This window comes from Elephantulus edwardii, unplaced genomic scaffold (genome assembly GCF_000299155.1).
Source record: "Elephantulus edwardii isolate Elephantulus edwardi_28Jun2011 unplaced genomic scaffold, EleEdw1.0 scaffold00487, whole genome shotgun sequence".
Lineage (NCBI taxonomy): Eukaryota > Metazoa > Chordata > Mammalia > Macroscelidea > Macroscelididae > Elephantulus > Elephantulus edwardii.
In genome coordinates this window covers 688,680-700,413 of record NW_006400237.1, presented here as the reverse complement: position 1 = coordinate 700,413, position 11,734 = coordinate 688,680, and the positions used below count along the sequence as shown (strand labels likewise).

The window sequence follows — 11,734 nt, the reverse complement described above, 5'->3', positions numbered from 1 at the left end:
AAAATAGAAATAGAAGAGAATTTTCTAAACATAGTGAAACATAAATACACAAAACTAAGTTGTTGGTTTTGTTAGTTGCCATTGAATCAAGTACTACTCATAGCAACCCTACGAACAAAAGATCTGAATCCTGTTCCACCCTGTGCTATCATCACATTTTCTGTCATACTCGAGCCCATTTCAGCAATCATTGTGTCAATCTGACTGAGAGTCTTCCTTTCCTAGGCCAACCTTCCACCCTTCCCAGCATCATGGCCTTCTCCAAGGAATACTACCTCTTAGCAAAATTCCCAAAGTATGTGAGACAAAGCCTCTCATCAATCTTGCCTCAAAGGAGCACTCCTGTTATACCCTCTCTCAGACATATCTGTTATCTTGGCCATCCATGGGGTGCTCAGTGCTCTTCTACAACACCACAAAGATGTCAATTCTTTCTTTGTCATCCTATGCATCGTCCAGCTCTCAGATACATAGAAAGTAATTGGAAAAACCATGGCCTGACTCGAATGCACCTTGGTCCTCAAAATGACATCACTATTCCTCAATAATTTGGAGAGGTACCTAACTGCAGATTTTCACAGTGTAGTATGTCTCCGTAATTGCTGACTGCTGGTACTAAGGTTGTTAATTGTGAATCTAAGAAACATGAAGCTGTTGACATTTTCAATCTCCTCATCATCCATTATGATTCCACCTTTTGGTCCAGTGGTAAGAAGCTTTTCTTTTAATTTATTTTTACATTGAGATGCAATCCATACCAAAGTCTGCATTCCTTGATATTCTTCAACAAGTGCTTCAAGTGTTCCTCACTTTCAGCAAGCAAAGATGTGTCATCTACATCATACAGATTATTGATGAGGCTCCCTCCAATCCAGATGCCACACTACTTCTTAATGGATAAATAATTCTCCAAATTATTGAGGTGTTGATGTCAGTTTCAGGACTGAGGTACATCTTTTCTACCACTTGTTATGCATCTGAGAGCTGGACAGTGAATAAAGATCACAGAAAAAAAGTTGATGTCCTTGAGCTGTGGTGCTAGAGAAAAGCATTGAACATCCCATGGACTGTCTAAAGAAAAAAACAAATATGTTTTGGAAAAGGCACAGCCAGAGTTCTCATTGGAGGCAAATATGATGAGGCTTCACTTCACATACTTTAGGAATATTGCTAGGAGAGATTATTCTCTGGAGAGGGACATGAGGCTTAGAAAGGTAGAAGGTCAGAAAAGGAGAGGAAGACCCACACCAGGTAGATTGACACAGTGACTATTGCAATGGACTCTAATGTACCAAGAGGAGTGAATTGAAGGGAGCACTGGATAGGAGAGCATTCAGATCTGTTTTTCATAGTCACTATGAGTTGTACTTAACTTGATGACACCTAACAATAACAGTGGAGAAAGACTAAAGGAAATCCCCTTGAGAAAAGAGACCGGACAAAGTTACTCACTATCACTGCAGCTATTCAAAATTTTATTGGAAATATTTGCTAGCACAGTGAGAAAAGAGAAGGAAATAAGAGACATTCATATTGGAAAAAAAGTGGTAAAATTTTTAGTTATATGCAGATGATATGATTGTGTACAAAGAAACCCACAAAGACACAGCAAAAAAACTTGTTAGACATAATAGAGTAGTTCAACAGAGTGGCAGCATATGGGTCAATATACAAAAAAAACAGTGGTATATCTTTACAGCAGCAAAGCAAACACATAAAAAGGAACTAAGAATGTAATATCATTTACAATAGACAAAACAAATTGAGATACTTGGGAATAAATTGCAGAAGGTCAAGGACTGTAGTCTTCAAGATGGATTGAAGCTCATCATCAAGAAGACAAAGATTCTCACCACTGGGCCAGTGGAGAGCACCATGACGGGAGAAGAGATTGAGGTAGTTAACAGTTACAGCTTACTCAGATCAACCATCAACACTATTGGAACCAGCAGTCAGGAAATCAAAAGACAAATTGCATTAGGTAAATCTGCTCTCAGAGACCTTTTCAGAGTACTGAGAAGCTACAATGTAAGTCTAGAGAGCCTAAAGGGCACCTGATTGAGGTCATAGTCTTCACAGTTACTTGCTTTGCATCAGAGAGCTGGACAATAACTATGGATGGCAGAAGAAGAATTAGTGCATTTGAGTTGTGGTGCTGGAGAAGAGTCTTAAACATACCATGGACCACCAAGAAAACAAATAGGTCTGTCTTGAAGAGGGTGAAACCAAGTTTCTCCTTGGAGTCTAGGATTTTGAAGCTCCATCACAAAGACAGGAGGGACCAGTCCTTGGAGAAGGACATCATGCTTGGAAACGTGGAGGGAGAATGGAGGAGAAGAAGACTCTGGGTGAGATGAACTGATACAGTAACTAGAGCAATTGGGATAGGTATGTCAGTCAGTGAGACTATCTCAGGACAGGGCAGTCTTCAGAGCTGTTATACATAGGGTCTCTGAGTTACAGGTGACTCAATGGCACATAACAACAACAACTGCTAAGGAAAATCTCAAGAGCTAATTTTTACATTAATGATCTGATGCAGTATTTGTCCTCATGACACTGAGTTAGTTCACTCAATATAATGCTCTTCAGTCTCTCCTAAGTCATGTAGTATTTTTCAAAATCATTGTTCCTGAGTGGTGCACAGCAATCCATTGTGTGAACGTATCACAATTTCTTAGTCCATTCAGTGGTGTTTAAACATTTGGCCTGTTTAATGTTCTTGTGATGGTGAATAATACTACTATGAACATAACTGTTAAAATAGAAGAATAACTAGTAAAACTTGTATGGGAACCCAAAGGGAGAAGGAGTGGGAGTGGAGGGGTGAGGAATGGGTAGATGTGAAACTACAGAGTTGCACAGTTTGATGGATGGAGGGAGAGGATGGAGGAAATGGGAAGGATGTGATGGGGACCTGAAAAGACTGGGTAATAATGGATGAAAATCCAAGGTTGACAGATTTTATGAAGCATGATGCATAAGAATGATTGTATGAAACACAATATGGATGAAGAATAGTGTGAAACACAAAGTATATGAACTTTGTAAACAAACCAACATAAAATAAAAAAAAATCCTTCAATAAACATCATACAAAACCATACTTTTTACAGAACATCCAGAGTGGAATAAGCCTTACTTTTGTTGTTAGGTACTATAATGTCAAGTGCGATATATCTTGGGAAAAGAGCAACAGAAGTGCTTCTTAATGCTTCTTAAATTTAAGGATGGTGAAGCTTCAATTCATGTACTTTGGGCATGTTGTTGTTTTTGATGTGTTCTGTTGAGTCAGAATTAACCTACAACTGTCTGTCTAGCTTGCTTTGCACAGCAGAAGGACAGACAATCTTCTCTCATGCAATTTCCTGCCTCTGAAAACCTACTAGAGACTCACCTATGAGTTGGTTCTGGCTAGATGGTACAGAACAACAGAAACAAACTCCATGGAAGGATATTTGTCAACTTTCCTCCATGAAGCAACTGGTGGATTTGAAAAGCCATTTGACTGGCAACACAGTTCTTTACCATTAACAAATAAGTATGTCCTGGAGAGGGCATAGCAAGAGTGCTCTTTGGAGGTAAGGATGATTAGGATCCATCTCATGTACTTACAGCATGTTGCTAAGGATGGGTATTCCTAGGGGAGGGCCACAATGATTGGAAGGGTGGAGGGTTCAGATATGCTGTTCATAGGTCACTATGAGTCATACATGGTTGATGGCACCCAACAACAACAACAACAAGCCAGCAGAGCTCCTTTGCACATGTTGTTAGGAGGGACTATACTTTGGAAAGGGACATTATGCTTCAAAATGTAGAGGATCAGCAAAGATAGGACTACCTTCAATGAGATTAATTGACACAGTGACTGAAGAAAAGAACATCTCTGATGTCTGTGTCAGAGATGTTTAGGATTGTATACAGGGTTCGCATAAATATTGACATACTAGGTATTGGTGAAATGAGATGGCTTGGCATGGGACATTTTGAATCAGATGATTATATGATTTACTACGCCGGGGATGAAAAGGTGAGGAAGAGTGGGGTTGGTTTCCTAATTTAAAAAGTCATTTCTAGGTCCATCCAGAAATACAATGTGGTGAGCGACATGATAATATCCATACACATACAAGGAAATCCAGTGAATACCACTACTATTTAAATATGTGCACCAATAACCAGAGCCAGAGAGGAGGAAATAGAAGATTTCTACCAACTTTTGCAGTCAAAAGTTGATCAAACATGCAATCAAGGTGCATTGATAATAATGGGCGACTGGAACGCAAAAGTTGGGAGCAGGGAAGAAGAATCAGTAGCTGGAAAATATGGGCACGGTGAGAGAAATGAGGCTGGAGATAGAATGATAGATTTCTGCACATTCTATGATTATTCATTACAAATACCTTCTATAAGAAACATAAACACAGGCTATATATATGGATCTCACCTGATGACATGCATAGGAATCAAAACAATTATATTTGTGGAAAGACTCAGTGGAGAAGCTCAATATCAGCAGTGAAAACCAGGCCAGGTGCTGATTGTGGGACAGACCACCAACTACTCATATGCAAGTTCAAGCTGAAGTTGAGGAAAATCAAATCAAGTTCATGGGAACAAAAATTTGATCTTAAGTCTATCCCACTCAAATTTCAAAACCATCTCAGGAACAGGTTTGGGTTCTTGAGCACCAATGAACATAGGCCAAATGAGCTCTGGGAGGATATCAATAAAATTGTCCATGAAGAATAATAATACAAAGGCTTAAAATGAAGAAAAGACTAAGACGGATGTCAAATGAGACTCTTAGTATTGCATTAGAGCACCGAGAAGCCAAAGCTAAAGGAAGAAACCAAGAAATTAAAGAGCTAAACAGAAAATTTCAAAAGGCATCCCGGGATGACAAAGCAAGATGCTGTAATGAAATGTGCAGAGAGCTGGAGCCAAAAAATCAAAAGGGCAGAACTCGCTCAGCATTTCTTAAGCTGAAGGAGTTGAAAAACAAATTCAAGCCACAGGTGGCAATACTTAAGGATACTTGGGTAGAATGTTAAATGATCCAGGAAGTATCAAGAAGAGATGGAAGGAATACACAGAGTCACTGTATCAGAGGGAATTGGCTGATAAAGAAGAATTTCATGAAATGGCATGTGAGCAAGAGCCTATGGTGATGAAGGAGGAAGTTCAAATTGCTCTGAAGGAATTGGCAAAAAACAAGGCTCCAGGAGTTGACAGCATACCAATTGACATATTTCAACAGACAGACACTGCCCTGGATGTTCTCCATAAGTTGTACCAAGAAATATAGAGAACAGCCAGCTGGCTCGCTGAAAAGATCGATATCTGTTCCCATTCTAAAGAAAGGTGACACAACAAAGTGTGGAAATTATCGAACAATATCATAATATCACATGTAAGCAAGAGTCTGCTGAAAATTATCCAAAAACGTTTGGAACAATATGTCAACAGAGAAGTGCCAGATGTACAGGCTGGATTTAGAAGAGGTGGTGGTACTAAGGATATTATAGCTGATGTTAAATGGATCTTGGCAGAAAGCAAAGAATACCAGAAGAATGTTTATCTGTGCTTCATTGATGATGGAAAGTCTTTTGACTGTGTGGATCACAACAAGCTGTGGCTTAGAAGTATGGGAATCCCAGAACATTTGATTGTGCAAATGCGAAACCTATATTTGGACCAAGAGGCAGTAGTCAGAACAGAGCAGGGAAACACTGTGGTTGTTGTTGTTGTTGTTGTTTTTATGTGCCGTCGAGTCATTTGCGACTCATAGCAACCCTATGTACAACAGTCCTAAACCCTGCTCTATCCTGTGCCAATCGCATTGCCTCTGATACACCCATGCCGATTACCCCAGCCACTGAATCAATCCACCTCATAGAGGGTCTTCCCCTCCTGCGCTGTCCCTCCACTCTGCCCAGCATGATGTCCCTCTCTAAAGACCTGTCTCTCCTTACAACATGTCCAAAGTATGTCAGACGAAGCCCCAGAATCCTTGCCTCCAAGGAGTAGCCTGGTTTAACCCTCTCTAGGATGAATCATTTTGTTTTCTTGGCAGTCCATGGTACATTCAATACTCTTCTCCAGCACCACAGCACCACAGCTCAATGGTGTCAATTCTCCTTCTGTCCTCCCTAGTCATTGTCCAACTCTCTGATGCATAAAAAGTGATTGCAAAAACCATGGCCTGAGAGAGACCTCGTTGCTCTTGAGTACTTTAGAGAGGTCCCTAACAGGAGACTTTCCCATCGCAATACGTTTTTTGATTTCCTGGCTGCTGGTTCCAAGAGTGTTGACCGTGGAGCCGAGCAAACTGAAGCTGTGAACAATCTCAATCTCTTTGCCATCCATCCTGATGCTACCGATTGGTCCAGTGGTGAGAATCTTTGTCTTCTTGACATTGAGCCTCAGTCCATACTGAAGGTTGCAGTCCTTGACCCTCTGCAGTAAGTGCATGAGGTCCTCTTCAGTTTCAGCAAGCAGGGTTGTGTCATCTGCATAACGCAGATCGTTAATAGATCTTCCACCAATCCTGACACCACAATTCTCCTCATAGAGCCAAGCCTCCCAGATAATCTGCTCTGCATACAGTACAGTCTAGAGAGGATATAATTGATGAATGGGACTTTCTAAAGATTAAATCTCTGTGCTCATCAAACAACTTTCCCCAACAGGTATTTGGCAATATCCTCTCAGAAAAGGGTCTCATAACAGAAGTTTACAGAATATTCCTGGGCCTCCAGAAGGAAAAGACTATTAACCCAATTATAAAACTGAGAAAAGACATGGAAAAACTTTTCTTGAAGGAAGACATTCCGGAGACCAACAGACAAATGAAGAAATGATCCAAGCTACTGGCCGTAAGAGAAATGCACATCAAAACCACAATAAAATAACATCTCAACCCAGTAGCAGTGCCAAGTTTAGTAGGGCAAGAAGCAATAAATTTTGGAAAGGATGTGGAGAGGCGGGTACTCTCACACACTGTTGATAGGATTGTAAAACTGTACATGTACTCTGGAAGAAAATATGTAATTTCATCAAAAAATTAAACATAGAAACTCCATATGACCCAGGTCTTCCACTACTAGGAATTTAAACTGACATACAAATGGAGATTTGTATACCAATATTTATGGCAGCATTATTTTCCATTAGAAGAACTTGGCAACAGCCCAAATATCTAACTACAACCAAATGAATTTACACAATAGAATACTATGCAGCACTCAGGAGCAATGATTTTGAAAATACGATGTAACTTGGAGAGGTTGGAGGGCATTATGTTGAGTGAACTAATGCATTCTTATAAGGACAAATATGCAGTCTTATAAGGACAAATACTGCATAAGATAAGATCATTATTGTAAAAATAGAAGACTAGAGAGTAAAACATACTAGAGAACTCATATATGGGGGTAGGGGTGAGGATGGGTAAGACCACAGGGCTGCACAGTTTCATGGGCCAAAGTGGGTGGGGAAAGAAAATTGGAAGACTCCGGAAAAAAGATAGTATAATGATGATCCAATGGTGATTAATTTTGTAAAACATAATTCATGAGAATGATTATATGAAACACTATGAGAATGAACTAATGTATGAAACACATTGTATACAAGCTTCATAAGCAAACCAATAAAAAAAATTAAAAAAAAACATACCTGAGAAAATACCTGAGAATGTAAATTAGAGAATCTATGTCAGGGTTTGTACCTGGAGGGTTAATGCTTTTTAATTGCTTTATTTATGCTTACTATCTAATAAGTTTCATTTGAGAAACTTCAGCCTCTAAATCTTTAAGTTAACTTCATGGCAAATTGTTAAATAGTTCAACCAGAATTGAAACAGGAATTTCTGATATGCATGTATCAGTTCTTGATGTGATGGATCTTATGTGCCATGGAGTTGAGTATGACTCGTATAGACTCTATGAACAACAGATACGAACTCTGTCCTGTTCTGTGCCGTGCTCCTAATCGCTGACATACTCATTCTCATTGTTACAGTCACTGTGTCAATCCACCTGGTAGATGGTCTTACTCTTGGTTGCCATCCCTCAACCTTTTCTATAAATTCCCTCATTATAATTAGGTCATACATTTTCATAGTTTTGCTTGTGTGCAAAAGAAAAATAATTTCAAATATATATATCTATATCTATCTATCTCCCCTAAAATATACCTCCTTTGTTTATCTGTAGATTTTGTACATTTTATATGGAAGAGAAATCAGTGAAGAAGAAAAAATGTTCACCTTTTCAATGGTTCAGGTTTGGAAAATATAAACATAGTGTCTGTGTTTTCAGTGCAATATCATGTTTCTTCCCAGTGAAAACAAAGAAGCTAATTTTATCATGTGAGATATTTGACACTGTTTTATTTTTCTGACCCATGTTTGAAGCTTCAGGGTAGAAATCAATCTAACAGATTAAACTGAGAAAATCACCTGAGACAAAAGTTAGCCAGAAAAGCTATTTCAGGCTTTGCGCCTGGAGGGTTAGTGTTTTTGGTTTAGACATCCAGAGCAGATCATATTATTGTTCCTGTTTTCACAAAATGCCTAACCAGGTTGTCTCCAGTCTGCTATCAGCTGAAAGTGACAGTAGTGATTAGCAAAATTTAAAAAAAAAATCAACCAAAACCCAAACCTAGAGCTTTAACAAATAGACCAAAATTTTCTTTTCATTTTTCAACAAGCAGAAACTATTAATATATTTATTGAATTAAAAGAAGCAGTGGTTACAATAACTTTTAGGACATAGTATATAAACTCGTAAGATATTTCATAGCTTCAGGCACAAAACCTCTGCATATCTGTCCTGATGTATCTCCCATGGAGTCAGCAAGGTGAATTAAGATTTTATATCAATTAACAAATTACTGTTGTTGTTGCTAGGTGCTATTACCTCAGCTATGAATTAGAGGAGTGATCTTATGTACATCAGAACAAAACACTGTATGTTTGAACAATTACAGACCTGGTGGAAATTATTTAATCTTTACAAATAGTGACTAACAAATAATTTTCTAATAGCAGTAACATATACTGTGGTAGACTATAACAATGTGGTCCTCAGGGATGGATTTATTGATTAGGAACTGAAAGTGCTTGGGTCTGCATGAGAGCACAAGGCGTATTTAAACCCACATATACCATATTTTCCTACTTACATTCTATAACACTTTTCTTGTTGTTTATTGTCTTCCAGTTGAGCACGACTCATAGACACTATTAATGAAATTCCTGAAGCCCCTCTGCAACTATCGACATTTATCAAAGTTCAAAGAGCTTCTGGGGGCATTTTGTTTAGTAAGTGGATGCCACTTCTGCTGCCAAACCTGTCATTGTATGTTATTGTTGTCACGTGTCATTGAATCACCTGCAATATATAGCGACCCTAGGTACAAGCAGCTCTGAACCCTTTTCTGTCCTGAGCCAGTCTCACTAACTCCGACACACCAAACCCTATTCTATTGCACCAGATACTGTATCAATCCATCTCATCTGGGGTTTTCTTCTCCTGGACTGTCCACCACCCTTCCAAGCATGATGTCCTTCTCCAAGGACCAGTCTCGCCTAGCCACATGCCCAAATTAAATTAGGTGGAGCTTCAGAATCCTAGCCTACAAGGAGAAATTTGGTTTCACCCTGTCCAAGACAGACTTAATTATTTTCTTGGCAGTCCATGGTATGATCAAGACTCTTCTCCCGCACCACAAATGGAAGGCATCACTTCTACTCCTGTCATCCTTAGTCATTGTCCAACTCTCTGAAGCAAAATAACTGAGAATACCATGGTCTGGATTAAGTGTATCTTTGTATCTAGACTGACATCATTGCTATTCAGCACTCTGGAAAGGTCCATGACAGCAGATTTTACCAATGCAAGTAATCTTTTGATTTCCTGACTGCTGGTGTTAGAATGTTGACTGTGGAGCGGAGCAAGCGGTAATTGCTAGCAACCTCAATCCTTTCTCTATCTTGGTGCTGCAAATTGTCCCAGTGGATGAGAATCTTTGTCTTCTTGATGTTGCATTAATCCATATTGAAGACTATAGTCCTTGACCTTTTGCAGCAAATTCTTCAGCTCTTCTTCAGTTTCAGCAAGCAAGGTTGTGTCATCTGCATATTGTAGGTTGTTAATGAGTCTTCTTCAAATCTTGATTCCACACTCCTCTTCATAAAGCCCTGCTTGTGAATGATATGCTCTGAATTCAGATAATTTTTTCAATAATTTGCACACTCTGTTGGATCACCTTTTCTTGGAATGGGAATAAATATGGATCTCTTTCCAACTATGAATTTATAAATTAATATTTTGAATTATTAATTAATATGTAACCAAAGTATAACATTGAAAGGAATGATGTTGTAATTTCATTTTCTTTCTTGTTATTAAGGTGATTTTAAGACAATATATCTATCACACAGTCTGATATTTAAATTAAATCTCTTTACTTAGATATAGAAAAGTAAGAGTGGAAATGCTGAACAAGAATTCATTTCGTAATATGAAACATTTTGTAAATCCACTCATGGGCCAAGTGGCGAGTGCCCTGAAGCGCCCAGTCTGCAGCTAGGAGGGGAATGGCTGCAGAGGTTCTGGGCACAGTGGTGCACGGTGTGCACATGTGGAGCTGGCTTCCTGAGATTTGGCAAACTCAGATTAGAGGCACGCACCAGCGAGCTGCTCTGCTGTCCTTCTGGTGGAGCTCTCCTTTGAGGAAACTGAGAAAAGAGCTAAGCTTCTGAAGTGGTCCCTGTACAAGCAAGCAGCGGGAGCAAGAGGTGGATAGGGAGGCCATCAAGTCCCTGCTCTAGGCCCAGCACCTAGGCATCCCCTGAGCTCCAGGAGGAGGCCATCAAGACGGATCCCAATCTGCTCCCCTTTGCGAGAGAAGAGCCTCATTATATCCTCCCATCCCTAACTACCAGCCCTCTGAAGACAAGTACAATGACATCACCAAGGTATACACACAGGTGGGGCCCAAGAGATAAAAGTGCAGGCTGCTGTCCTCAGAAAGTACTGCCCTTGACAACCACAGTGACCATTGCTTCAGGTTTGTTTCATGCAGGATAAAGCATGATACATTTTCATGTGATTAAAAAAAATACACATGGTTTAGGAACTAAGGGCAACATCTCTTCTTTCAATGTATACACCATAATCTGATTAACAATTGATGCTACAGGGTTAATAAACTTTTGCCTCTTGCTTATGAGGAAAGATAAAAATTGAAATTTGATTAATGTAATTCCTTTGCTCCTTCTCCTGAGACTATGCTGAGGACATCCAAGGACAGTGATGATTGCTTCAATGGAGCAAAACGCCTAACCTGTCCCCATCAGAAAAATATTTTATTAAAGAAAGCTCAGTTTATTATAAATCATTATTCTGTTCATGCACTGTTAGGGAGGAAGAATGACAGTAAGTTCTAAGTGATACAAAGCTCAACAATTTCTTAAATCACAATGTGACAACACAGTGTTCTGACAGTGAATTCTGAGCAATTTTCTTGCACTCATTGCTTGCTTATAATAAGCTGAAACCAATCATTATAACTCCAAAAACCCTTTTAAGTTAAGGAGAAACTACACAGGTTAAAAATATTTTGAACTTTTCTAGTTCTTTTAAAGTATAAGGAAATAGAAGTCATTGCATTCTAAAATGTTACGAAAGTAGTCTTAAAAATATAAAGTATTAAATACCTA

At 39.1% G+C, this 11,734-nt stretch overlaps 2 pseudogenes; one reads left to right on the top strand and one right to left on the bottom strand.

Annotated features, from left to right (window-relative positions):
- LOC102859420 overlaps window positions 1-1,877 on the bottom strand; it is a 7,077-nt pseudogene extending 5,200 nt beyond the window's left edge.
- On the top strand, window positions 1,876-11,020 carry LOC102859020 (annotated as a pseudogene).
- Window positions 11,021-11,734: the final 714 nt, after the last annotated feature.